Raw genomic sequence first — 24,936 nt, 5'->3', positions numbered from 1 at the left:
ACATGGCAAGACCCTACCTCTTTTTAAATATAAATTTTATGCATATATATATAGTTTTTGCGATAAGGGTCTTATTCTGTTGCCCAGGCTGGAGGGTGGTGGCATGATCTTGGCTTACTGCAGACTCTACCTCCTGGGCTTAAGCAATCCTCCCACTTCAGCCTCCTGAGTAACTGGGACCACAGGCATGTGCCACCATGCCCAATTGCTTTTTGTATTTTTTGTAGAGATAGGGTTTCGACATGTGGCCCAGGTGGGCAATTCACCCGCCTCAGCCTCCCAAAGTGCTGGGATTACAGGCGTGAGCCACAATACCCAGTCATTATCTTTTTAGCAGAAACTTAAAAATATATATATATTTTTAGGCCAGGCATGGTGGCTCACACCTGTAATCCCAGTACTTTGGGAGGCCAAGGCGCGGAGATCACGAGGTCAGGAATTCTGGAGCAGCCTGGCTGACATAGTGAAACCCTGTCTCTACTAAAAATACAAAAATTAGCTGGGTGTGGTGGCACGCGCCTGTAGTCCCAGCTACTCAGGAGCCTGAGGCAAGAGAATTGCTTGAACCTGGGAGGCAGGGGTTGCAGTGAGCTGAGGCTGCATCATTGCTCTCCAGCCTGAGAGACAGAGTGAGAGACTCCATCTCAAAAAAAAAAAAAAAAAGAAAGAAAGAAAAAGATGCTTATCTGGACTCTACTGCCTTGTAAAAAAAAATAATAATAATAAAGAAAAAGACAAAGATTGTCAGACCTCGTAAAAATACAATAGGGTCTCTGACAGTATCTTTTGGCCAAAGGCAAACTTTGATTAAAAAAAAAAAAAGTGAGTTCAATTCTCATTCATACAAGATTATGCACAAACCTCATTATTTAAAAATGAAAAGTATTTCTATTTTTAGATTGCTAATATGTAGCAGGAAAGAAAAATCCCATACATATCACAGTCAAATGCATATGTACCATAGTTCTGTGTATCTGATACAGCTGCAAAACATATGGAGATTAAGAATGAAAGAGGCAGTTGAATTTATATGTCTAAAATAGCAAAACGAGTCCCTAAATTTTTCCCTTTTCATCCAGCTGTTTTGCCATCATAGAGCTAATTTTAGAAGGGATAATCTTCTTATAAAATACACGTAGTTAAGAAAAGTAGTGGGGTTTTTTTGTGACTTCTAATTCAGAGTTGTACAAGGTGCTTGGTTTCTGAACTAAGCCAGCAGACCAAGAATAATCTGAATCATAAGTCTAAGGCTAAGTTAAGAAACTTTTAGCTAAAGAATCATAGTGAGCCTTTATAAGAGTTGAACTCCAGGTCCTTTTTATTAATGAGCTTTAAAAGGCAGATAAACTTCCATATAAAGTTTTCTCTCCATCTGGGGGGAAAAAAATTGAAAATCAGAATGTGTGATAGATTATTATTTCCTGCAAGTTGAATGACTACATTTGCTTTGTAATGCACGTAAGAGGAATATACTTAGTTACTTATCCTTGCTGGAGACTGCAATAGTTGCTTTGCTTTCTCTCTCTCTCTCTCTCTCTCTCTCTTTTGAGACACAGTCTCCCTATGTCACCAAGTGCCAGGCTGGAGTGCAGTGGGGCGATCTCGGCTCACTGCAACCTCCACCTCCCAGGTTCAAGCAATTCTCCTGCCTCAGCCTTCCAAGTAGCTGGGACTACAGGTGCACTCCACCGCGCCCAGCTAATTTTTGTATTTTTAGTAGAGACGGGGTTTCACCATGTTGGCCAGGATGGTCTCAATCTCTTGACCTCGTGATCCACCCGCCTCGGCCTCCGAAAGTGCTGGGATTACAGGCGTGAGTCACCGCGCCTGGCCTTTTTTTTTTTTTTTTTTTTTTTTTTTTTTTAATAATTCAGTCTTCGGCCAGGTGCGGTGCTCACACCTGTAATTCCAGCACTTTGGGAGGCTGAGGCGGGCGGATCACGAGGTCAGGAAATCGAGACCATCCTGGCCAACACGGTGAAACCTGTCTCTATTAAAAAAAAAAAAATTTTAGTCTCCATAGAGACTGTCAAAAATTAACAATGCCGACTATATTTCAAGTCGTCATGGTGGGGCATTGGGAAAAGTTTTCAATTAGCAATAATCGCGCCTTGGATAAACCTCATTGGCTACGATACTGCCACTGTGCAGAGCTTCCTTTGCTTTGTTTTTCTGATGAGAATCAGCAACATAACATATTGCCATAATTTTTTTGAGCAATAGTATTCTTTAATGCAAAGAGTCAAACCCAAAGAGTCCAATCCAAACAAAATAATTTAGACCACAGAGTCCAGACTAGTTTTCCCCATTTCTCAAAATAACTAGAACTGAGTACACATCAAATCTTCACTTTTCTTTGTATTATATAGACACTGTCATAAATGCAAGAGATTTTTCACTTTTCAGGTCAAACTTTCGCCATCCTTTGGTCCTGTTATATGTAACAGGTGAACAATTACTTTTCATTAACTATGAAACAAAATAGATTAAGTGAAGACAATTTTATGTAACTTCTCACAGCTTCAAGTGCCATATAAGGAAGGATTTAAGAGTATTTATAACAGCTTATCCAGTGCATGAGTTTCCATTAAACTACTTAACACAAATCTTAATTTATAGAAAAATTTAACCAATGCCAAGATCACCTAAAGTAAGTTATTCCAATCAGTCAAAAACCCAAAAATCTTGTATAGGAAAAAAAAAAAAAGAGCAAAGGAAACTAGTATTCTATATTGCCCTGGAATCGTGCCTATTCTGAGGATTCAGTTTCATCTAATTGTTCTAAAATAGTGCACCCAGTCACAGAATTAAAACTACGTAATAGAGTATGAGACTGATGATTGGCTGGACGGACTATGTGTGGTTAGGAAATCCCTATTACCAAACTGTTGGCCCCCGGTGTGTGACATTTATAAGAAGCTAGGCAATCTACCCACAATTTCTGATTTAAAAAAAACTTAAAAAATATTCTTCAAGTTTCCACATTAAAAATAACCTTATATATGTAAGAATACATTAAAATGTGGAAGAGTTACTCCCATTAGGCTGGCCTTGGGTGGATACACTGTGTTTACAAAATATTTTGAGATAGCCAGATAAGCAGTACTAATGACAGCATATGACACAGTTATCATGAACCATGTGTAGCCTAAGGAGAATTTTCAGTGTATCAGGGTGGCCCACATGTTGCTATTTATCATTTAAATTTCATGTCAGAATCAAAACTGAAGAAAAAGAAAACACTCTGAAACCCAAGCAAGTCATTTGAAGCCTGAGTAATGGGGCCTCTTGCAAAAAAGAAAATGAGAAAGAGAGAGATTAACACATTTTTGAGAAACAAGTTTTGGTTTCAGAGCACTACTGCAGCTGTTTAATTCATGTGCTGATGGAGTTCAGGTATGTAGACATTTACAGTAAGTTTTTACCAATGATTTTTACCAAGTAGTTTCACATATACATTTTCTGAAGCTGCATTTTAGTGATTAAAGTAACACTTTAGACAATTGGATTATGTCTTAGTTGCACTGCTATGTCTGAATGTTACAGCAATTGAGAACTCTGATATAGAGAGGGTAAACTGTCACTTAAAGAGTAACATTCTTAGCCAGGTGCAGTGGCTCATGTATGTAATCCCAGCACTTTGGGAGGCTGAGGCGGGAGGATCACGAGGTCAGGAGACCGAGACCATCCTGGCCAACTTGATGAACCCCCTTTCTACTAAAAATACAAAACTTAGCCGGGCATGGTGGCACACACCTGTAATCCCAGCTACTCGGGAGGCTGAGGCAGAGAACTGCTTGAACCTGGGAGGCGGAGGTTGTGGTGAGCCAGGATGGCGCCATTGCACTCCAGCCTGGGCAACAAGAGCGAAACTCCGTCTCAAAACAAAAAAACAACAACAAAAAAGAGTAACATTCTCCTGAAAAGGCAATAACTTTCCTTATAAGAAGCAACACATAAAGTCTAGCAGGCATGATTTCATATATTGCATTTTGATTGCTTAAGTTTTCAACTGGGCAGTATTCTATTTCAAGGCCATTCTGTTGCAAAACCTTGTTCTGTGGTTGTAACATAGCTGCTGTGTCTGTTGTAAACCAGAGAAGACAGCATAGAGAGAGAGAGTAGGAGAAAAATATTCTTTATATATATATATTTATTTTTGAGACAGGGTCTCATCCTGTTGCCTAGGCTGGAGTGCAGTGGTGTTATCATAGCTCACTGAAGCCTCAACCTCCTGGGCTCAAGCGATCCTCCCGCTTCAGCCTCATGAGTAGCTGGGACTACAGGCAAACACTGTTATGCCTAGCTAACTTTTTTCATTTTTAGTAGAGATGGGGGTTCCATTATGTTGCCCAGGCTTATCCTGAACTCCTCAACTCAAGCAGTCCTCCCACCTCAGCCTCTCAAAGTGCTGGGATTACAGGTGTGAGTCACCATGCCTGGCCCAGGAGAAACAGTATTCTATGTAACTTTTACATGAAGGTCTTTTAGTAGATAACAAATTTTTGTTGTTGTTGTTGTTGTTGTTGTTCTGAGACAGGTCTTACTCTCTTGCCTAGGCTGGAGTGCAGTGGTACAATCATGGCTCACTATAGCCTCCACCTCTTGGGGCTCAGGTGATCCTCCCACCTCAGCCTCCCAAGTAGCTGAGATCACAGGTATGGACCACCACATCTGGATAATTTTTTAAAGAAATTTTTTGTAGAGACAGGGTTTTATCATATTGCTGAGGCTGGTCTAGAACTCCTAGGCTCAAGTGATTCACCCGCCAAAATGTTGAGATTACAGGTGTGGCCAGGTGTGGTGGTTCATGCCTGTAATCTAAGCAATTTAGGAGGCCAAAGTGGGTGGATCACCAGAGGTCAGGAGTTTGAGACCAGCCTGGCCTACATGGTGAAACCTCCATCTCTACTAAAAATACAAAAATATTAGCTAGGTGTGGTGGCACGCACCTATAATCCCAGCTACTCGGGAGGCTGAGGCAGGAGAATCACTTGAACCTAGGAGATGGAGGTTGCAATGAGCCAAGATCGTGCCCCTGCATTCTAGCCTGGGCAACAAGAGGGAAACTCCATCTCTGGGGAAAAAAAAAAGAGATTACAGGTCTGAGCCACTGTGCCTGTAAAACAAAAAAATTGTAAGTTTTCTGAGCTTCTACTCTGAATGAACCCTGTTTTTATTAAAGATTAAGGTGGCTGGCTCCTGCAGAGACTCCACAGTTTAGGATAAAACAGGATTATAGACAAGTAATCATATAAATAAATGATTGTCATTTTTATAAGAAAATTATGAAGACTAATGAAATAACAACAGTTGATCATCATTTATTGAGTACCAATAAGGTATATGGTCCTACACAATTCCTTTTGGGGTTTCAGGGTCTGAGATGGGGTTTAGGAATAAAAATGGGAGACAAGAAATCTATCACATAAACTAATTGTCTTGGGTCAAGGTTATTATTGGCTGATCAAGGAAAGGGAATATGTCTGTGAAATTTCCTTTGTAAATGCCTACTTGTAAGGATATATATAGACATCTGAATGTTTTTGATAATGATAATTAATAATCATCCCGTTCAAATACATAGGCTGTTATAAACTATGTACTTAAGAACTGGGACAACGGTTCACAAAATGAATGACAGGTAGTATAATAAAAGATGTGAGATGTCCTTCAAACAATTATAGGCTTGATTATAAAATACTCAAAACGGGGGAATGATTAGTATATAGTTGGGGTTGTTTTTGGAGTGGAAGGAAGGTAGTTAATTAAAAAGCAAGCAAACAGGGCCGGGCGCGGTGGCTCACACCTATAATCCCAGCACTTTGGGAGGCCAAGGCGGGTGAATCACAAGGTCAAGAGATCGAGACCATCCTGGTCAACATGGTGAAACCCCGTCTCTACTAAAAATACAAAAATTAGCTGGGCATGGTGGCACACGCCTGTAGTTCCAGCTACTTGGGAGGCTGAGATGGGAGAATTGCTGGAACCCAGGAGGCAGAGGTTGCAGTGAGCCGAGATTGTGCCATTGCACTCCAGCCTGGGTAACAAGAGAGAAACTCCGTCTCAAAAATAAATAAATAAATAAATAAATAAATAAAAAGGAAGCAAACAAAAAATGGCCAGGGTTTTCTCCCCAGTATTTCTGAATATGGACTAGGATTTATTAATATCTTAATAATTTCTCAGTTGTGAAGAAAAAAACAAAACAAAATAAAACAAACAAAAAAACCCAGTTGTTCCATGAGCTACCTCATGTCCAGGCCTTCTCCTCAAGTCCTCATCCTAGACAAAAGTTATCTTTCCTTGATTTAGAGATGGGGTTTAACCATGTTGCTCAGGCTGATCTTGAACTCCTGGGCTCAAGCATACTTCAGCCTCTCGAGTAGCTGTGACTATAGGAGCCTGCCACCATGCCCGGCTGGCTAAAAATAAAATTCCTTTTCCTATTCTCTCTGAAGTTATAGGGTTTTTTTTTTTGTTTTTTTTTTTTTTTAATAGAGACAGGGTCCCACTCTGTCACCCAGACTGGAGTGCAATGGTGCGATCATGGCTTACTATAGCCTTCAACTTCTGGGCTCAAGTGATCCTCCTGCCTCAGCCTTCCCAGTAGGTAGGACTACAGGCATACCCCACATTGCCCAGCTAAGTTATACATACATATATACATACACACATATATGTGTATATATATATATAAATATATAAAAGGACCTTACAAAAGTTTCTCAGAGGCATCTGCACAGTTCTCGAAAAAATTAGCATTGTAACTTCCCAATTCAAAAAATTTAGACCAAAAAGAAAAATATTGAGTAAGGTTTCTTAGGTCCCAGATACGAAGTTTCCCAGGAATGATAAGCTAATAATCATGGTCCAAGGCGTTCCACAGTCTCTTCACAAACAAAACATATATCACTAGTGTCTCTCTTGTTTCAGTCCTGGAAAATGACAAATTTTACTCAACAGCTGCTTAACATATGGAACAAAACCTTGTCTCACAGGCGGTGCACTCATTTAAGCCACACATCTTTCTCTCTTAATTCGAAGTGGCAGTAGAGACAAGAGCAAAGTTTTTTGGAAAATATTTTCAGAGCCACTCTAGTTAGTGGCTTAGTTATATCCAGTCTAGATGGCATTCTTGTCATGTGAACTTCTGGTTCAGTTATTCAAATTCTTTGAATTCCTCAATTCTGAGGACTAGGGTGGGCATTATTGATTCTTCCCAAAACTTTTATCTGTAACTATTTCTAATAGACTCTAATCCCCAAATGTGCTGGTTTCCACTTCCCTGTTGCTTTGGAAACCTCTGCATAACATTGGTTAGAGTCTGTTTTGCATTTGGTAGTTCCTTATAAATAGATTCATTGTGTTTTCTAGGTATAGATATGAATATTTGTTTCATTGTTTTTAGACATAAGACTTGCTAACATTCTAAAATTCTTTTTCTAAAATATATATCTTAATTGAAGTAGTAATAAAGCTTCTGAATTAGATTTTATAGATCATAGTAAATTTATATAGGCAATGTCTTAGACTTTGCATACGTTCTGTAGAAAAATAAAACCAAACCAGCCAGGTGTGGTGACCCACGCCTGTAATCCTAGCACTTTGGAAGGCCAAGGTGGGTGGATCATCTGAGGTCAGGAGTTTGAGACCAGCCTGGCCAACATGGTGAAACGCTGTCTCTACTAAAAATACAAAAATTAGCTGGGCATGGTGGTGCATGCTTGTAATCCCAACTACTCAGGACGCTGAGAAAGGAGAATCGCTCGAACCTGGAAGGTGGATGTTGCAGTGAGCCGAGATCATGTCACTGCACTCCAGCCTGCATGAGGGAAGTGAGACTCCAACTCAAAAAAAAAAAAAAAAATCCAAATCTAAGTAAAATAAAGGGTCAACTAAACAACCCAGCAGGGAACTCTCCCAAAGCTGCAACCGCTTCTTACCCTAAATTATAGTTTCACTACTGGCCATATTTTCATTCTGCTTACTTTTTTTAGTTTCTTCCTTAGATCTATTCCTTACATATATTTACAGATTATAACACTAACCTCTACCGACTTTCTCCTTCTAATGCAACTTGGCCAGTTTCACTGAACTCTTTTCTTTTTCTTTTTTGAGATGGAGCCTTACTCTGTCGCCCAGGCTAGAGTACAGTGGCATAATCCTGGCTCACTGCAACCTCTGCCTCCCGAGTTCAAGAAATTCTCCTGCCTCAGCCTCCCAAGTAACTGGGACTACGGGTGCCCACCACCATGCCTGGCTAATTAAAAAACAATAAATAGATCATTGCCATAACATAAAGTCTTCAGGCCACTGCCTTTTGTATGATATGGGGCACTTAGAGTTCAATGAGGTCAGATGCAGTGGCTCACACCTGTAATCCCAGCATTTAGGGAGGTCAAGGTGGGTGGATCACTTGAGGCCCAGGAGTTCAAGACCAGCCTGGCTGACATGGTAAAACCCCATCTCTACTAAAATACAAAAATTAGCCAGGCCCTGGTGGTGGGTGCCTGTAATCCCAGACACTCCAGAGTCTGAGGTAGGAGAATGGCTTGAACCCGGGAGACAAAGGTTGCAGTGAGCCAAGATCATGCACTGTACTCCAGCCTGGATGACAGAGCGAGACTCCGTCTCAAAAACCAAAAAAACAAAACAAAACAACAACAACAAAAAAAACCCCACAATGTCATACCTACATAGTCAACTAAATACCCCTGTGCTTGGGTTTTTTGTTTGTTTATTTGTATTTTTTAATACTCTTGTTTTGGCTTCAAAGAGTACAACAGTTTTAGAGTAGGGAAGCTCAGAAAATCCTTCCTGTATCATTTTCACAGTAGAAAACATGACTTAGTAATCATTCAATAGTTGCCATATTGTCTTGTCTAAAATTTAAGAGGCAGGGCACAATGGCTTATGCCTGTAATACCAGCACTTTGGGAAGCTGAGCTGGGCAGATCACTTGAGCCAAGGAGATGGAGCCCAGCCTGGGCAACATGGCAAAATCCCCTCTCTACAAAAACAAACAATTCTAAAAACTAGCAGGGCGTGGTGGCTTATGCCTCTATTTCCAGCACTTTGGGAGGCTGAGGCAGGTAGATTGCTTGAGCCCAGCCTGGGCAACATGGCAAAACCTCATCTCTACAAAAATTAAAAAAAATTAGCCAGACATGGTGGCACACACCTGTAGTGCCAGCTACTCAGGAGGCTGAGGTGGGAGGATCACCTGGACCCAAAGGTCAAGGCTGCTATGAGTTGTGATCCACCACTCATTCCAGTCTCGGCTACAGAGTGATAACCTGTTTCCAAAACAAAAACAAACAAAACAAAAAAACTTTATGAAAGCTTATTCAATACAATTAGTCACCAGGGCAATATAAATTAAGACTACAATTATATATCATTATATGCCAATTAAAATGGCAAATTTTTTTCATCTTTTTTTATACAAATTTCATCTTTTTTTTTTTTTTTTGAGACAGAGTCTCTCTCTGTCACCCAGGTTGGAGTGCAGTGGTGCAATCCTGGCACACTGCAACCTCCACCTCCTGGGTTCAAGTGATCCTCCTGCCTCAGCCTCCAGAGTAGCTGGATTACAGGAGCCAACCACCACGTGGGGCTAATTTTTGTATTTTTAGCAGAGATGGGGTTTCACCACGTTGGCCAGGCTGGTCTCAAACTCCTGACCTCAAATGATCTGCTTGCCTTGGCCTCCCAAAGTGCTGCGATTACAGGTGTGAGCCACTGTACCTGGCGAGATTATTGTATAGTTTTCCATTGCAGGACTATACCATGGCTCTTCTATCGACAGGTGTTTAGTTTTTGAACAATGAATCAATGAACATCCTAGTCGTGTCTTCTGGTGCAGGGGATTTCAGTATTTTATGACCAGTATTCACAGTGAGAAATAATTTTACATTCAGACCCTGCATATGCATACATGCCTGGGAAATAGACTCTGAGACAGGGATTTGTATCCAGGACAGTTATTGGGGATTGTCTTGGGATCAGCACCTGTAAAGAAGTGAAGGAAGCAGGATGAAGTAAAGGGAGAAGTTGGGCTTGCAATGAAGGGGCAACAAAGGCCTCAGCTGATTCCACACTAGTTGGAATGATCCCTGAGAGTTATTTCAAACTGGTACAGGGGATCAAGCCTTTATATACCTGCACTGACCAGTTACTGGATACAGCTGCACCCAGGAAGCTCTCTTGGAGAAAGTCCAAGAGAGGACTCAGTTAAAAGCTGTTGGCTGCCAACAGTCCTAGCAGCTGGAAGAATGGTTGCTTCAGCATTGAAGAGGGAGAATCTAGGTGGCACACCATGGCAGTTAATATGTAGCTATATATATAGATATAGATATAGATAACAAAATTTCACAAAACAATCCTTACAATTATATTTTCTGTTCTATTTCATTTTAATATAATGTTTGTTACAACCCTTAGATTGATTTCAAATTCAACAAACAAGTAACACCCCTCAACTGGCAGGGCAGATATCCTGATCACAAGTAACACCCCTCGCCAAAAAAAAAAAATAACGAAGAAAAAATGACCTGTGTAATTATATCATCTCTAGCTGACATCAAGGGTTCTGTGAATCTCTTTTCTTCAACTCTACCATCTATTACCTTCCAGAGAGCACTGCACAGGTAGGAGCAGTTTGCATTGCCTGATTGTATCATCCTTAAAAGCCTTTCTTCCAGCCAGGCATGGTGGCTCATGCTTATAATCCCAGCACTTTAGGAGACTGAGGTGGGTGGATCACCTGAGGTCAGGGGTTCGAGACCAGCCTGAGCAGCACGGTGAAACCCCATCTTCACTAAAAATACAAAATTAGCTAGGCGTGGTGGCACATACCTGTAATCCCAGATACTTGGGAGGCTGAGGCAGGAGAATTGCTTGAACCTGGGAGACAGAGGCTGCAGTGAGCTAAGAACATGCCATGGCACTACAGCCTGGCTAACAATAGCAAAACATCATCTCAAAAAAATAATAATAATTTAAAGAGAAGAAAAAAAAAGCCTTTCTTCCATTTCAGATCTAATATAGTCAAGTAAAAGATAGCCTCATCTCAACTTGACTTCCTTCTGTTTCTCTTTTAGCATAATTTTAAACTATGTAAGTTATTATTATGACATAATGCTATTACATCAATAAGATGACATGTATTAAAATTAAATATGCCATTAAGATAATTACAACCAAATATGAATACTTGCAGGGTTATGAATGGGAAATGTAGAGGAAGCATATCCATTTCTTCTTCTTCTTTTTTTTTTTTTTTGAGACAGAGTTTCGCTCTTGTTACCCAGGCTGGAGTGCAATGGCGCGATCTCGGCTCACCGCAACCTCTGCCTCCTGGGTTCAGGCAATTCTTCTGCCTCAGTCTCCTGAGTAGCTGGGATTACAGGCACGCGCCACCATGCCCAGCTAATTTTTTGTATTTTTTAGTAGAGACGGGGTTTCACCATGTTGACCAGGACGGTCTCAATCTCTTGACCTTGTGATCCACCTGCCTCGGCCTCCCAAAGTGCTGGAATTACAGGCGTGCGCCACCGCGCTCGGCCCCAGCATATCCATTTCTAGGAGATAATAACATGATGCTGACACTAGAGAGCCTAAAATAGCTTTTGGGAATTATTTAATTAACAAGATAACCACCTTAAAGAGGCTTTAGACGTCTTTTTTGTTTTAAATTTAAATGTTTATTATTAAAAGTCTATTATTGTCCAAATCTTATATAAGCTAATTGTTAGAGTTCCTCCCTTCTGGACTACCTGTACTCTCGATTTAGTGAGCTTGATATAATTAACTGTTCAATTTATTTGTCTGCATGCACATATGTAGGAAAGGAGAACAAAATTTAGGGGCAGCAGAAGCTTAAATACTTTCTCTCAATTAAAAGGCTTGTGTTGATAATCTGAAAGTGTTCCATATGAGAGACTGTCTCTACTACACTAGAGAGGGTATAGAGAGGCACAGGCCTTAGCACCCTGCTCTTCTTAGGTAACATCAGGACTGGACATTGATGAACTTTCCACCAGGAACAGAAAGAAAGGAGAGTAGGAAGCTAGCAATCTCGAATGATGTCTGGAACAACTGATCATATTTCTTTAGAAAGATCAGCCTGGCAACACGGAGATGGATGGATTTAAGAGAGAAAGACAAGAGATAGGAAATCCCGCTGGGTGTGGTGGCTCACGCCTGTAATCCCAGCACTTTTGGAGGCTGAGGTGGGTGGATCACTTGAGGTCAGGAGTTCGAGACCAGCCTGGCCAACATGGTGGAACTTCGTCTCTACTAAAAATGCAAAAATTAGCTGGGCATGGCAGCACGCACCTGTAATCCCAGTTACTCAGGAGGCTGAGGCAGGAGAATAGCTTGAACCTGGAAGGTGGAAGTTTCAGTGAGCCAAGACAGACGGTCTCAAAAAAAAAAAAAAGAGAGAGAGAGAGAGAGAGATAGGAAATCCAATTAAATGACTACTGCAAAATTTTGGACTAAAAAAACACTAAAGATGTGGAGTTGAACTAGGTCAGTGGGAATGGGGATGGAGAAATGAGGGAGGATACTATTGATGTTAAGGAGATAACAATTCTTTTTCAAGATTGATCAGGTGTCAATGCATGAGGGGAAAAAAGAGTTGATGACTCAGGTTTTGACTTTTTTTTTTTCAGTTGAGATGGAGTCTTGCTGTGTCCCCCAGGCTGGAGTGCAATGCATAAGGGAAAAAGAAGTTGATGACTCAGGTTTTGACTTTTTGTTTTTGAGATGGAGTTTCACTCTGCTGCCCAGGCTAGAGTGCAGTGGCTGGATCTTGGCTCACTGCAACCTCCAACACCTGGGTTCTAGTGATTCTCCTGCCTCAGCCTCCAGAGTAGCTGGGACTACGGGCGCACGCCACCATGCCCAGCTAATTTTTGTATTTTCGGTGGAGACAGGGTTTCACCATGTTGGCCAGGCTGGTCTTCAACTCCTAAAAAGTAATTTAAGTCTCCACAGGAGGCTTTAGCTTTTAGGTGCATGGTGAGTTAAACTATATTCAGGAAATAAGAAATTATAGGAGTAACAGATTTGTGGGAAAGATAATGACTTCGCCTTCAAAATGCTGAGTTTCAGATATAGCTGGGACTGACCTATCTGGAGGCAGCTGAATACACACGATCCTGAAGTGCAGGAAAGAGGTATGGACAAAAGATGTGTGTGTCTCCTATTTTGAGTGATAATATAGACAGAAAACAGGAGGGTTTTTTTTTTAGTTTATTCTCAGTTGCAGGTGTTTCCCCTTGCTGGCAGAGTTCCTTTAAGTTTTGACAATAAAAAGGGCGTTCCTGTTGTCCACCCTTGGAGGATGCATGTCTGAGCCAATCAATAAAAAAAAAAATGACTCGCGGTGTCTGATTTGTTCTGCTTCGAGTTTCCCAAATAGCCAAGCTGTAACAACAGTGCTGAGTTCATGAGAAAAGCTGACTCATATTTCCTGCAAGTCAGCACAGATATCCATCCTTCCAAATAATTTGAACCTTTGGTCACTCCCAAAGAGGGTCAAAGTGTTGGAACAATTTATGAGCATCTCTCTCATTTGTTATATCTATTATAAAGATGCAAAGTAAAAAAAAAAAAAAAAAAAAGCCTTCCCTTCCTTGTACCACTCTCTGCCCCATTCCCCAAACAACGATGTCCTCACCTTTCATAGAAAGTCCAGCTTCTCTCAGGGTTGGTTCAAATGCCATCTATTTTGTCTATTTTGTCACCTTCAATTCTCACAATGAGAATTAATCATTCAGCCGACCTGGGCTCAACTCACCCGGGCTACCAGAGCAACGAGTTTGTCCGTCTAACATAGAATTTGTCATAGTTTGACTTTTATTAAAGTTATATGCCTAGGAACATAATTTTTGCCTCTAATGTGTGTTAAATATTGTCTTACCACTTCAAGAAAGTCAGAGGAGTATACTCGGTGATCAATGACAGTTATAGACATCTTATTTTTAAAACTCTCCTGCAGATAATTTAAAAGGTAAAAATTCAACTTACATGGAATTGCTGAAAGAGGTAAAATTAACTTAAGGAAAATGTTGAGAAGTGATCATTTTCAAAAATGTGAAAAAGTGCTGATTCAAAGATATGACTCCTCAGATGGCCACTAAAAGGGCAGAGACAGCAGTGTCTCAGACTGCTGCAGCTCTCTAGTACTTGGCCACTCTTCTGAAGCACCAGGTTCAGAATTTGTCTTTTTTTTTTTTTTGAGATAGGATCTTGCTCTGTCACTCAGGCCAGAATACAGGGGTGGGATCTTAGCTCACTGCAGTTTTGAATTCCCCAGTTCAAGCAGTCTTCCCAACTGAGCCTCCCAAGCAGCTAGGACTACAGGCATGTGCCACCATGTCTGTTATTTTTGTAGAGATGGGGTCTTGCTATATTGCCCAGGTTGGGGGTTTTGAACTCCTGAGCTCAAGTGATCCTCCCACCTTGGTCTCTCAAAGTGCTGGTATTGCAGGCATGATCCACCATTCCCAGCCAGAATTTGTCACTTCTAACATGATATTTCCTACTATTATCCTTGAAAATTATTCATATAATTTCTTTCTTTTTTTTTGCAACCTCCACCTCCTGGGTTCAAGTGATCCTCCCACCTCAGCCTCCCAAGTAGCTAGGACTACAAGTGTGCACCACCATGATGGGCTAATTTTTGTATTTTGGTAGAGACGGGGTTTTGCCATGTTGTCCAGGCTGGCAGATAATTTCTTTCAAAAATAATTTCATCAGGTTTGTGTTTTTAAGAAACACATGGATAATTTGACCACATGGCTAATAAATTTTAGTTTTTGTACTAAATACATTGGAATGTCACTCAAACACTGTTTCATACTGAATACAATTCGTCAATATGCATTCTGCTTTGGGACACATCTATATAGTTTCTAAAAGGCCATAGATACCTGGTTGGTTTTCTCACCCATAAGGAAGCCCTGTAGCATAGCTATCAAGGATTGCTTTATAGGCCAGGCACAGTGGCTCATGCCTATAACTGCAACACTTTGGGAGACTGTGGAGGGTGGATCACCTGAGGTCAGGAATTCGAGACCAGCCTGGCCAACATGGTGAATGGTGAAACCCCGTCTCTACTAAAATACAAAAATTAGCCAGGTGTGGTGGTGAGTGTCTGTAATCCCAGCTACCTCGGAGGCTAGATAATCGCTTGAACCTGGAAGGTGGAGGTTGCAGTGAGCTGAGATCCTGCTACTGCACTCCAGGCTGGGCAACAAAGCAAGACTCTGTCTAAAAAAAAAAAAAAAAAAGATTGCTTTATAGAGGCTCCAGATTTTCATTTAAAGACGTGAGAAACTTCTGGTAGAGCAATTAAGGTACATAGATTTAACAGGTGGAGAGGATTAGGCTGTACAACAGCTTGCACTTCCATTGCTTTAAATGGTTATTGGTTTCATAGTTTTCCTTCATGCATCATTCAAACCACAGCATTTTAAAATAACTTCTAAGAAATATCCGGATAGAGTTCCACATATAAAATATGACAATTTCAGAAATGGCATGGAGCCAAAATTTATTATCCAAAAAATTCTATTTGGCTCATGTCTACATTGGTAGAATCCCTTGCCCAAATCACATCTAGAGTTTAGGTTTGTTTAAATGTGATTATAGTCACATTTGCCTGGGGTGTTGAGAGAACTACCGATAGGACTGTTAAGGGGGGCTCTGAGGTACAATACTTCCTGGGTACATAGTCTAATGCTGCATATTGGTTTTCTACTGTTTTTTAATATTGTTCTTTAAGAAGTTATTTTCTCTGGTTAAAAAAACCTTCACGCCTTTTAAACTTTTGAAAGGTTTTAGAATCCCATCCTGTATGCTACTTGCAACTATATATCTATTTTAATTGGTACTCTGTAGGTGAAAATATTTGTGTATATATACATACATATATATATATATGTATAAAAAAGCACTAAAGGCAGGGCACAGTGGCTCATGCCTGTAATCCCAGCACTTTGGAAGGCTGAGGCGGGCAGATCAAGAGGTCAGGAGATTGAGATCATCCTGGCCAACATGGTGAAACCCCGTCTCTTAAAAAATAAATAAATAAATAAAATAAAAAAACAGTAAAAGAGTGCTTTTGCTGCTAGTGGAATATTTTGATAAGCCAAGCTACTCCTCAAAGAGGAACTGATCTGATACATCTAGCAACACTTAAAACTAATGAAAGGCTAACTCTGTGTCCAGTGGGTAACATAATAGGGAGGGTTCCCAACTGGGCTAAAAAAACCTTTTTAAGGTAGGGCACGGTGGCTTATGCCTGTAAACCCAGCACTTTGGGAGGATGAGGTGGGTGGATCCCTTGACCCCAGGAGTTCAAGACCGGCCTAGGCAACATAGTGAGACATAGTCTCCACAAAAAATAGAAAAATTAGCCAGTTGTGGTGGTGGGCACCTGCAATCCCAGCTACTCCAGAGTCTGAGGTGGGAGGATTGATTGAGCCTGGGAGGGAGGCTGTAGTTAGCTGTGATCAGGTCACTGCACTCCAGCCGGGGCAACATAGCAAGAGTCTGTGTCAACAAGTTTTTTTTTTCTTACAGCTTTATTAAGGTATAACTGACATACAGAGGACTACAAATATTTAAAGTAAGCAACTTCATAGTTTTTTTTTTTTCTTTTTTAAGCAAAGTCATGCTGTCACCCAGGCTGGAATGCAGTGGCACGATCTTGGCTCACTGCAGCCTCTGCCTCTGGGGCTCAAGCAATCCTCCCACCTCAGCCTCTCAAGTAGCTGGGACCACAGGGGCACACCACCACGCCCGGCTAAGTTTTTGTACTTTTGGTGGAGACAGGGTTTTCGACATTTTGCCAGGCTGGTCTCGAACTTCTGAGCTCAAGCGATCCTCCCACCTCGGCCTCCCAAAGTGTTGGGATTACAGGCATGAGCCAGAGCCTGGTCCCCTTATTATTTTTATAACCTTTATAGCATGTTTCTCCTAAAAATGTTAAGTACTATTAAATTGTCCCTCTTCTTCCACTAGACAGCAGTTTCCTGAAAACGGACTTTTTCTGTTTCGTTCACCACCCTGTAGCCTCTGCCTGAGCACCTTCAGTATCGATGAATGTGACTGAATGAATGAATATAATGAAAGAACCGGAGGTACGAAACAAAGTTGTAAACTTGGTTAGTAAAAGGCTGTGCAATTTAGGAAAAGTTGACTTGAAAGCAGAGGCATTTTTAGGGTCCTGTTTCTTCCTCCATTTGTCCATGGAATAATGTCTAACATTTATCTGGTACTCTCCGGCACTATGCTAAGTACTTCACAGGTACTATACAATTTAACTCCCCAGCAACCCTGTGGGGGTAATCGAGCTTTATTATCCTCATTTGCCAACAGCCATCAATGGTGGAGAGCCATAGCCAGGTTTAAGTAGGCCGTATCCAATTAATCCCAAAGTAATCGACACCCCGTCAGTCAACAATAGGTGTTTTATCAACGTACTTTGCGGAGAAACCCCGTAAATTCCCCGCTTTACCTTTCTATCTTGGGACTGAAACCTACTCGTAGGTTGCTAACCCGTAAGGGAGTTTCCTGGAGAATCTGAGCACCTTTGGTGAAGGAGCAGCAGCTGCTCAGACCTACGAACCGAGCAGGGCAATCTCAGGACTTCCGGAGTGCCCGGGAGGAAGGAAGAAACAGGTCAGTTGGCGCGAACTGGATTCCTATGCCTTCGGGCAGCGAAAGGTGAAGGGACTGTACGCTTCGCCCACGCCTGCCTGGGGCTCGGGATCTCCCAACCCGAGGGGGAACCACGGTGCGTTTCCCCAACTACACCGAACGTCACGGGCGAGGGCGACTCAGTCCCGCCCACCTTCTCCGCCCTCTCGTCAGTTTGGCGCTAGGACCCCACGACCCTCAACCCGGCCCTCTCCGCCCCCTCGGGCCAGATTCGGCCTTCGATTGGTGCCCGCGGGCGTGATTCCCGCCCTCGCCCCTTCCGTCACTGCCAAGATGGCGCCGGTCGCGCTGGCCGCGGCGACTGGAGTCGGGGAAAGAGGCGGAGGCAGTGGCGGCCGCGAGGGGAGGGGAGTCCCGTCTGACTGAGACGGCAGGCCTGGGCGGGCGGGGGTGCAGCGGAGGGCGGAGCGCCGGGCTGGGGATGAGCTAAGCGGGCTCAGAGCGCCGCGGCATTCAGCCCCTCGTGTCCCGCTGCCGCGCGTGAGGGAATCCGGCGCCGCTCGTCAAGCTCGATCCGCTGCTGGCGCGCGAGCCAGTTGGGAGGTGAGTGCGGGGGCGGCGACGCGGGCAACAGTGGCAGGTGGAGCTGTCACGGCCCGGAGAGGTGACAGCCGGGGGGCGCGGGAGCGGGGCCGGCCGGCTTGGGGAGGCGGCACGGATGGCCGCGACCTCCGCCCGGGAGCTCTGAGAGCCGTGCGGTCCTCTGCGGCTCCGTCCGCCCCAGGATGGCGCGGCGGTGCTGAGAGTAGCACCCGCGCCTCTGCGTCGGACGCGTGGGGGGCTCCTGTGTTTTCATTCCAGATTTTCTATTCCAGGCTGCCCTGGGGCTGTTGTTATTTGGGAGTGGGGGCGGGGAGGGGGAGGTCCTGGATCTGGGATTTTGACAAGCCCGTTACGTAAGTCGGAGGTGGCTTCCCGGAATCCCACCTGCTCGGTATCTGAGACAGGCGGCGGGGGGAGCCTGGGGCGCCTGGAGGCCCACTTTTCCTCCCAGGGTCTGCCCAGCCTTCCCCGGCCCGCGGGCACGGGTTCTGCGTGAGCCCGGCCAGCGTCCAAGTTAGCCAGTTTTTTTCTAGTCTTTTTTTTTTGGCGGGGGGCATGTGGGGGAAGGGAACGGTTCCTGGTTACCACCATTCCCTTTGAAGTTTATCACTTTCTGGAGAGGGTGCAGGAAAAACAGTAGAAAGCTTGTGACCTAAAATTGGGTCGCAGCGACAGCTTTTCATTATCGTGCTTTTAAATGTCAGATGTACTGGAAGATTTTTGTTGTTGTTCCAGTGTGCTTTTAATTCAAACGTATGGTTACGCCTAGAACCTTAGAGAGAGGTTTTGTTTTATAGGACAGTTATTTCTTGTTTGTAACAGCGGGACAGGCATCAGTCAACAGGCATGTATTTATTTGAGGAGAAAACGCGTGTCAGCCAGCTAGAGACCCGTGAGGGCAGAAATTGTATTACTCTGTGAATATGTTATTCTTTAAAATGTATTATACAGTAATGAAAAGAATAGCCCAAGTGTAAAAGAAGCAGTCTTACAAGATTACAAGCTGTTATTTGGTGTGTATATATCTCATTCTTTTTTCTGCTTACCCTAGTCTCTACCTCTTTTCTCCTTGGGGGAGGTGGTGAAGACACCTGTAAACAGCATAGCCCAGTTTACACTAATCTATTATAGTACATTTGGGATTGCTTTAAAAAGTATTCTGGGGGACCTAAGATTGGGTAATAAGTAAAGACTCTTGAGCAAGTTATTCAGTTTATGTTTATAGCTGTTCTGGGATTCGACTTCTGAAAACTTAAGTATACAACATTTCTGAGCTATTTGAACCCTGTTTGAACTTACAATAAAAGGTATTTGGCTTCTTTTCTGGAAACTTTGTTTTGGGCAGAATTAAACATTTTGGGCAATTTTTACTTCATTTTCACAATTTCCCTTTGAACCACAGCTCTCAGTAAGAGTCCAGAATAGCATATGTTATCATCATCATTATATATAATATGTTACATAATTTTCTTTTCCTGAATGATTAAACATAGACCTACTTCACTGTGGTATTTAATTTTTGTTTTGTATTATTTTTTAAGCCCCTTCTGTTCTGGGATCACTGTGGAATTTTCTAACAATGTACTTGCTAAGAAAGTTAATTGATCTTGATACCAGTTGCAAATTTGGGGTAAATATAAATAAATTTTGGCCCGAGTTTTAAACTTATATACACAAATTTACATTTTTGAAAATTGGTGAAGCAATATGAATTTTTTGTTTGTGCAAGAGAGCCAGGAAGCTGATGCTGATTTGTTCTGAACTTTTCCACATGAATTACCACTGGTTTAAAGAGTTATTGATTCTCAAGTTCCTGGAACTGTTGTCCTATTTCTGGTAGCTTGAATAATATTTAGTATAATTGGGAGACTAGAAGAAGTAAGAGACTACATGGCATTTATTAATTCATTAACAAATTATGGTAGAATTGTAAAATGAAACTTTTTTTACTGAGTGGTGTTAGTTACACTATATTTTATTTACAGAATTTTTCGAAACATTCTGTGTCCTGCAAAAACCTAGTTTAAGCACTGATGCAGATAGAGGTGTTTAGCATATTATAAATCTTGTGCTATTCCTACTTAAATTGATGGTGCATTGTTCTAGGTGGAAAACAAAAGTTGCTCTAGCAGGAAAATTGACTTGTTATTCTTGCCGTCTTCGATGTCAGAGCCTTATCTTTGTGGGACTTTTCCTTCTTTACAGGTAGAAGAAGAGTGACTGAGAATAGTTGATAAATTTTTCTTCCTTTCTTATTTATTTATTTATCTAATACCCTAGATTGATTATTTAGTAGATTTTGTAAGGGGATGCTGGGGGTGGAGGGAGACAAGCCCACCACACTTTATTATTGTATATCATAGTTATCACTTTGAATTCTACAAGAATAATGTAGAAATTTACATTTAAGAAGTGATTAGGCCCTGTGAGGTGGCTCACGCCTGTTATTCCAGCCCTTTGGGAGGCCAAAGCAGGAGGATCCCTTGAGCCCAGGAGTTTGAGGCTGCAGTGAGCTATGATTGTGCCACTGCATTCCAACCTGGGCAACAGAGTAAGACTCTGTCTCAAATAACAAAAAATAGTTAATTTATATAGCATTTTATGAGAGTGGAACAATTTTAATAGTCAAAATGCATTATAATATGGGAATGGTAAAATTAATGATAACCTATATGGTGGATACAGCTACTAAAAATTATTTTAAAAATGTACTGACATAAGAAAGTACAATATAATGTTGAGAGAAAAATTAGAATATAAAGAAACATACTATGTTATTATTTATAATGTGTAAATGGCAAAAAGAGTTGCAGGAGATACATACAATAGTAAGAGATGTTATCCCTGGGTGATAGGATTATGGGTAATTTTTGTTTTAGTTTTTGTGCTTTTCTTTGTTCTTAATCTGAACAATTACTACTTTTTTTTTTTTTTTTGAGATAAGCCTGGCTCTATCACCCAGGCTGGAGTGCAGTGGCACAATCTCAGTTTACTACAACCTCTACGTCCTGGGCTCAAGCCATCCTCCCACCTTGGCCTCCCAGGTAGCTGGGACTACAGGTGCGTACCACCCATACTTGGGTAATTTTTGTATTTTTTGAGACAGGGTTTTGCCATGTTGCCCAGGCTGGTCTTGAACTCGTGAGCCCAAGTAATCTGCCCGCCTTGGCCTCCCAAAGTGCTGAGATTACAGGTGTGAGCCACTGCCCCCAGTTATTACTCTTATAATTACAAAAAAGACATTGAAATATTTTCAAGGGTCATAGGAGAAAATACTGAAAATCCCAAATAACTATTGCTCCAATAGGAAAACTATCTTTTTTTTTTTTTTGAGACGGAGTTTCGCTCTTGTTACCCAGGCTGGTGTGCTATGGTGCGATCTCGGCTCACTGAAACCTCCGCCTCCTGGATTCAAGCAATTCTCCTGCCTCAGTCTCCCGAGTAGCTGGGACTACAGGCATGCGCCACCATGCCCAGCTAATTTTTGTATTTTTAGTAGAGACGGGGTTTCACCTTGTTGACCAGGATGGTCTTGATCTCTTGACCTCGTGATCCACCCACCTCGGCCTCCCAAAGTGCTGGGATTATAGGCGTGAGCCACCGTGCCCGCCACATTGTTAGCAAAACTAACCCAAAATATCGTGCTTATTTGCATTACACAGTAGTAGACACAGCTGGTAATTTAGATGAAGGTGTTCTCTTAATTACCAGCACTAACCTTGTAATAGTTTTACATATGTGGTTTTTTGTGTCATTAAACATTGCTTCTCTCCAAGCTTTTTCTTTCCTCCACCAAAACTGTTCTGTGTTGACAGTGCCACCTATTGATGGATTCCTCTACTTAGTCTTTTCCCCATTACTTCATCAGTAAGTAGGCAATGGTTTTTTGTTATGAGATGCCAGATAATTTGCTAGTTACTGAGATTACAAAGGTAAATAAATGAGTAATTATTTCTGCCCTCAAACTCTGGGTCAGAATGCTTTTTTTTTTCTTTTTGGATCATCAGTACATGTTGTGTACTCTGCTTGTCTTGTTTCTCAGCCAATAGCCTGGCAGCTCAGGCAGTATCTTTTTCCTGGTGCTCATATCCTTTTGTAACTTTCTTCATGGGAAAATATGTTGTGAGTTCTAGACAACCAATTTACAAATAAATTTTTAGAACATTACTTGATTATAGGTTTGAGAATCATATTTAGAAGGGCTGCATTATATGTTCATCTATGGCTGTTATTATTTTTAAAATGTGTGACACTTTCTTAGTTCCTTCTTTGTGCTTCCTTCTGTTAAAAATCACAAACAAGGCCGGGTGTGGTGGCTCACACCTGTAATCCCAACATTTTGAGAGGCCGAGGTGGGTGGATCACCTGAGGTCGGGAGTTTGAGACTAGCCTGACCAACATGAAGAAACCCGGTCTCTACTAAAAATACAAAATTAGCTGGGTGTGGTGGCGCACACCTGTAATCCCAGCTACTCGGGAGGCTGAGGCAGGAGAATCGCTTGTACCTGGGAGGCAGAGGTTGCGGTGAGCTGAGTTCACGCCATTGCACTCCAGCCTGGGCAGCAAGAGCAGAACTCCATCTAAAAAAAAAATTACAAGCAAGTAGAAAGCGAGAGAGAGAAGAGACAAAAAAGAAAGAGGTAGAAAGATAACAAGGGAATTTTCCTACTAGTGTTACACTTTATTTTCACTGAAAATATTCATTAAAATGTATAGTAAGAGATACTGTTTCTGATATGCTTTGTTAAAACCTGTCTCTCAGAGGTAGAAAGATACCAAGGGAATTTTCCTACTAGTGTTACACTTTATTTTCACTGAAAATAGTGAGTCATTAAAATGTATAGTAAGAGATAGTTTCTGATATGCTTTGTTAAAACCTGTCTCTTCATCTCTGTAAAAATGCGTTTTCCATATGTGTGTTTATACATACATAAACTCACACAGTTCAGCTGGTTTTGTTTTCAAATGAAAGATGAAATATAAAGATCGGAACTTTATTAAGTTTGTTATTTTTGTTATAATATTGTTTTATAGATGAGAGATTTTTATTTTTGAAAAGTTTTAAAAATACACAGCAAAAGTCTGTACACCCACATATCCATATATAAAATGTTAACATATTTCATTTTTGCTCCAGATATGTATTTAATTTAAAATATTTACATCATAGTTACCACATTGAATTCTAAAAGAGCAGTGTAGAACTTTATACTTTTCCTAAATATTACTGATCATGTTTTATTTTGTTTTGTTTTGTTTTGAGACGGAGTTTCACTCTTGTTACCCAGGCTGGAGTGCAATGGCGCCATCTCGGCTCACCGCAACCTCCGCCTCCTGGGTTCAAGCAATTCTGCCTCAGCCTCTTGAGTAGCTGGGATTACTGGCACATGCCACCATGCCCAGCTAATTTTTTGTATTTTTAGTAGAGATGGGGGTTTCACCATGTTGACCAGGATGGTCTCGATCTCTTGACCTCGTGATCCACCTGCCTCGGCTTCCCAAAGTGCTGGGATTACAGGCGTGAGCCACCGCGCCCCGCCACTGATCATCTTAAAGTCTCTTTTGTTCTCTCCAGTTTTATCCTCCTCACCTTCATCTCCACTTCCAGAGGAAATTGTTGTAATGAATTTGATTTGTATCCTTCTAGTTTATCTTTTAATAAACTATATTTATGAACAGTGACATGGCATTGCTTTGGCTGCTTTTCAGGAACGTGTACCTTGGAGTACATTTCAAACCATACTCACTTGGTTTGAATCTTGACTCTGCTACTAAATTTTGTGATCTTAGGTAAGTTATTTAATCTTTACATGCTTCAGTGTCCTCATCTATCACATAGGGATGATAGAGGTGTCCTCTTCATGTAATTGTTGTGAAAATTAAACCAGCTTATTTATTTATTTTACTTATTTTTATTATTATTATTTTTTTCTTTTTAGAGACTGGGTTTCATCATGTTGCCCAGGCTGGTCTCAAACTTCTGGGCTCAAGCGATCCTACCGCCTTGGCCTCCCAAAGCGCTGGGATTACAGGCGTGAGCCACTGTGCCTGGTCTAATTGAGCTAATTTATATAAGGTGGTTAAAACTGAGCCTGGCACTTTAAAAAATGTATGTTCTAGAAAGTTTCAGCAGCTGTTAACATGATTGTGTCATGGTATATGGATTTTAAAGCTTGGTTTTTTCATTTTATTTTTTTCCCCACTCAATCTTTGTTGATACTGTAGGTCTAGTTCATTCATTTACACAGCTGTATAGTGTTCCATTGAATGAATATATACAGTTTATCATTTTCTCTACGATAAGCATTTAAATTGTTTTCATTTTTTTAATCTGTTACAAACATTGCCTTATGAATATTCCTATAGCTCCTCTGCAACATGCCATAGTTTCTCCAGATCATATACCTGTCAAATTGTTGGGTCCTAGGATATAAATATTTTTCCTTTTATAAGATATTTATAGGATATTGCAAACAATTTCTGTTTTTCCATATCCTTGCCAGCGTTTAGTGTTATCAAGTTCTTTGATTTCTTACTGATTTGTAAGTTTTTTTTGTTTGTTTTTAGGTATTTTCAGGATAGTTACAAATGTTAGGAAAACTTAGTTTTATTTGGCTTTTCAAGTTTCCAGATCTGTTCAACAATGACCAATAT

General features: G+C 41.4%; 1 protein-coding gene and 1 non-coding gene across 13 annotated transcripts in view; one reads left to right on the top strand and one right to left on the bottom strand.

Moving 5' to 3' along the window:
• Positions 1-2,014: 2,014 nt before the first annotated feature.
• Positions 2,015-2,155, bottom strand: LOC135268745 (U4 spliceosomal RNA). Its single transcript, XR_010337100.1, has one exon. It is a non-coding gene; the product is annotated as a U4 spliceosomal RNA (small nuclear RNA).
• Positions 2,156-3,234: 1,079 nt separating this feature from the next.
• Positions 3,235-24,936, top strand: part of DENND4A (DENN domain containing 4A) — a 152,321-nt gene continuing 130,619 nt past the window's right edge. For 5 of the 12 annotated variants that reach the window (XM_064361451.1, XM_064361447.1, XM_064361454.1 and 2 more), the window contains exon 1: positions 17,041-17,159. The gene's annotated coding sequence lies outside the window, so the exon portion shown is untranslated. Of the gene's footprint in view, positions 3,397-13,909; positions 14,024-16,599; positions 16,646-17,040; positions 17,160-18,005; positions 18,283-23,991; positions 24,073-24,936 lie in introns of those variants that run through there. The other 7 variants (XM_064361446.1, XM_064361444.1, XM_064361443.1 and 4 more) reach the window with 7 other exon arrangements.

Source organism: Aotus nancymaae, unplaced genomic scaffold (assembly GCF_030222135.1).
Source record: "Aotus nancymaae isolate 86718 unplaced genomic scaffold, 86718_ANA_hifiasm-v0.15.2.pri h1tg000041l, whole genome shotgun sequence".
Taxonomy (NCBI): domain Eukaryota; kingdom Metazoa; phylum Chordata; class Mammalia; order Primates; family Aotidae; genus Aotus; species Aotus nancymaae.
This window is presented reverse-complemented; position numbering and strand designations above follow the sequence as displayed.